At 42.8% G+C, this 4,348-nt stretch overlaps 1 pseudogene; it reads right to left on the bottom strand.

The window, feature by feature from the left end:
- Positions 1–1,599: 1,599 nt before the first annotated feature.
- LOC119567685 lies at positions 1,600–2,401 on the bottom strand (annotated as a pseudogene).
- Between the last annotated feature and the right edge of the window lie 1,947 nt (positions 2,402–4,348).

Genomic DNA, 4,348 nt, shown 5'->3' on the forward strand with positions numbered 1-4,348 from the left:
TACAACATGTGTGATCTTCTTATTGTAACAATCTGTCCCCTCTTATATTTAGCTTGGACTCTCTAGTTCTCTTCTCCAGAACTAAGGAAGAACTCTGAGAAGTGTGAAAGCTTGCACCTTCCACCAGCAGAAGTTGCTCCAATAAAAGATGTTACCTCACCTATCTTGCCTCTCTCAAAATCTTGACAAGTCTTGCAGGACAGAAAACCCATTTCCCACCCAACTTTACTATTCAAGTATTCTTCTGTGGTCTGTGTCTGGTCCCCATGTACATGTAGACAACAATAAAATGTAGCTGTCGATCTCAAAGTGATTTATCAAGCAGGGTCGATATCATCAGCCATATTTTCCAGATTGCACAGAGAGTGGAAGTGACTGGCCTGAGGTCACACAGCTGCTCAGAGGAACAGAACCCAGGTGTACAGAGTCCCAGTTCCTTAGTCATGTTGTAATGACTGAGAAAGGATGGTCCAGTCATTCGGATGCTACCCTGGAACCTGGGAGAACCAGCCCAGTTCCCTGCTTTGCCATAGATTTCCTTTGTGATCTTGGGCACATCACTCTCTCGGGGCCTCAGTTCCCATCTGTAACATGGGATGGCACTTTTCCACTTTCAACAAGGGTAGAACAAAATGACCCCACAAAAGTAACTTATACCAGTGTTTCTATTACTGTTGAGTGCAGCCCAGAGACTTTGGGGGTCTACTCTGCATTGGTGCTGGTCTAGCTGAGTTAGAAAATGGGACCCTTACATCTCTGTCACCCTCACTTTTTCCAGGGTTCTGTCAGCCAAATCTGGATCCTTGTGTGTACTGGCCATTGGCCAAATCCTGATCTCTCTGAAGTGAGGGGCTAGACCCCAGTGACTTCAATGGGATCCAATTTTTGGCCTCATTATCCCGAGTCAGAGTTTCTTTAGGAGACACTGGGAAAAGTTTCTCTTCAGAACAGCCTTTCCACCACAGCACGAATGACACAGCTTTACATAATTATTTAAGTTAACTTGATCTAGTTGGGGATTGGTCCTGCTTTGAGCCGGGGGTTGGACTAGATGACTTCCTGAGGTCCCTTCCAACCCTGATATTCTATGATTCTATGAAAATGATAAAAAGATGGCTCTTTGTTCCCCAACACATCATTGATAATACAATCATACCCCAACAGTATAAACATAGTCATTTCAGCAGGAATTCAACCATGAAGAAATCTCTTTTGCACCCTTTTATCATTGTGGGGAGCAAACCTTCAGTGCGCTCAGAAGAACCCCATCAAGGGAGATGACATATGGGCACTCCCAAGAGAGGACAAACATTGAAATCCCTGTTGAACCAAACACTCACCATCTCCCTGGGCCTTTCCACCTCCAAAACCACCTGTAACAATGAAACAAATCAAACCACCAACCAACCAGGTAAACAAAAATAAATTAAAAAACAGAGAAACAAACAACAAATGAATTGATACCTCAATCAGAATATTTATCTCCCAAAATAAGAAGAGCCAGAGACCGCACTAGAGACTTTTGCTATGGCTTCTGATATTATGTGCAAGATGCTCAGATAGTTTGGTGATGGGTAACAGTATATAGTTACTAGATAGATAGATAGATTCTGATCCTGTTTACATTGGTCTAAATCTATAATAACTTTTTTTCTTCAGTCAAGTTTGTCTGGATTTTTACTAGTGTAAATACCCAATTCTGCATAAACAGATAGCATGGTATGTTCTCATGGAGACAATAATGTCGTCAGGTAATTATATTTCTAAAGAAACACAGAATGAAATCATGATCCAAGGAGAAATAGGAACACTTCATTCTTAATAAATAACCTCCAACCTATCAGTTTACTCAGTGCACCTTTGAGCTCCTTGGTCCTCATGGTGTAGATGATCCGATTCATCGTTGGTAGCAACACAGAATAGAGAACAGCCACCACGAGATCCAGACCTGAGGTTGAGCTGGAGGTGGGTTTCAGGTAGGCAAAGGTCCCCGTGCAAATAAACAAGGAGACCACAATGAGGTGAGGGAGGCAGGTGGAGAAGGCTTTATGCCGGCCCTGCTCAAAGGGGATTCTTAGCACTGTGGTGAAGATCTGAACATACGACACAATTATGAAAACAAAGCAGCTTGAGGCTAAGCACACACTAAAGATGAGAAACCCAACTTCACTGAGGTCTGAGTCAGAGCAGGCGAGTTTGAGGAGCTCGGGGATTTCACAGAAGAACTGCTCCACCATGTTGCCTCCACAGAAGGATATTGCAAGGTGTTTCCAGTGTGCACTGCAGAGTAGAGAAGAACACTGATCCAGGCACTGGCTGCCATTTGGACACAAGATCTCCTGTTCATCACTGTCTCATAGTGCAGTGGTTGGCAGATGGAGATGTATCGATCATACGCCATGATGGTCAGTATGGCAAAATCTGCTGAACCGAACAAGACGAGGAGAAAGACTTGGTCAACGCATCCAGAATAAGAAATCGAACTTGTGTTCATGAGGGAATTGGCCATGGATTTGGGGATGGTGACAGAGATGGAGCCAAGGTCTAGGATGGACAGATTCATCAGGAAGAAGTACATGGGGGTGTGAAGGTGGTGGTTGAGGGCTATGGCTGTGATGATGAGAAGGTTCTCCAGCAGTCCAGTTTTCAGTAGAAAGTTTTCGTTTGCTAAAAATTAAAACAAAAAATAGATTTTGTGTTTTCGGTGAAATGTCAAACTTTTCCTGAGAGGTGGAAAAATTCCTGTCATCAGTAGGTAATTGATTAAACTGAGAGTAAAGTTTTAACGTGTTCATATTGTAATTCATACATATAATCGTAATTTCCCCCTGTATATTGATCCCCAAACATATTGAATTAAAATAACAAACTTACGGTGCTAATCTTTGTGGATTTTTTTTTTTGCAACATATGATGCATTCAGTCATCCAGCACCAGGATTCTTTGGTCAATATCTATCTATATACCACAAACTAGAAGCTAAAGGCACAAGTATCTGAGCATCCTTTCATCTCTCACTCTGTGACTGAACTAGACTCAGACCTGTTGCTCTCTGCGGGTGAGCTGTGTGTAGCTGGCTTTAATTTGCACTGGCATTAAAGGACCCATGCTGCAGGAAGGTGATTTATCCACTTCTATTTCCTAAGGGCTAGTGGGACTCACTCCCTGGAGCTCTGCACAGCTCAGCAGCAAAGGCCCAGAGGAAAGTGCATAGATGTCTAGGTGATAAAGCCAAAAGGGTCCTTCTGATCCTCTAATCTGATCCCCTGCCTAGCACAGGGCCTACGATCTTCCCCAGGGTTCCCTGATTCCAGCCCAGCTTCTGGGTTATCTGTAGGCCAGGATTACAAATGGATTTAGGCATCTAATTAGATGGAGACAGGCACCGACTGGGATTTATCAATGCTCCTATGTGAGCTAAGTGGCTAAATCCCAGGAGTACTTGTGACACCTTAGAGACTACCAAATTTATTAGAGCATAAGCTTTCGTGGGCTACAGCCCACTTCACTGGATGCATAGAATGGAACATATAGTACGAAGATATGTATATATATATACATACAAAGAAGGTGGAAGTTGCCATACAAACTGTAAGAGGCTAATTAATTAAGATGAGCTATTATCAGCAGGAGAAAAAAAACTTTTGGAAGTGATAATCAAGATGGCCCATTTAAACAGTTGACAAGAAGGTGTGAGGATACTTAACATAAGGAAATAGATTCAATATGTGTAATGACCTACTGGGAGTAGCTGGGTCATTCAATGGGTGTTGGGTGCCTAAACCGTTGGTGTACTGTAAATCCCTGTAGGTGCCTATCAGCTTCTTTGGGTGCCTAAACCCCTTTGTAATCCTGGCTTTGCATCTATTTTCTTGACTTCCAAGGCCTGGGCTTCTCTTCAAGTTCAGAGAATGACAGCAGGGATTTAAGGAGCCTAAGGGAGTAAGGCATGTACATCTTGAGCTTCTAACTCCTGAAGACTCCCTTAAGAATCGCGACCTCAAATGATAGCACAAAGAGCAGTCAGCAGTGGCTTGAGAAAGGAGGTCAAGATGCCAGGAGCTCCTGTGATCTAAGCCTGACTATACACTATATTACCTCAAGTCTCTGTGCCTCAATTTACTAAAACAATTAATCAGAGGAATATTAACTGAGACGGGAAGAACAATTCATAAAGAATCATTTATTTAGAGCTGATCCATTGTTCAGTTTTGTTTGAGCTTTTAATGAATTTTCACAGAGCTGGGTGAAATATCTGTCAAGTTTTTTGTCAAGCAGATTTTCCTTGTTTTCCACAGGAACATAGGAATTGCCAGAGACCAGTGCCCTGGGTCTGACTGGGGCCAGC

The sequence above is a fragment of the Chelonia mydas genome, chromosome 14 (genome assembly GCF_015237465.2).
Source record: "Chelonia mydas isolate rCheMyd1 chromosome 14, rCheMyd1.pri.v2, whole genome shotgun sequence".
NCBI lineage: Eukaryota > Metazoa > Chordata > Testudines > Cheloniidae > Chelonia > Chelonia mydas.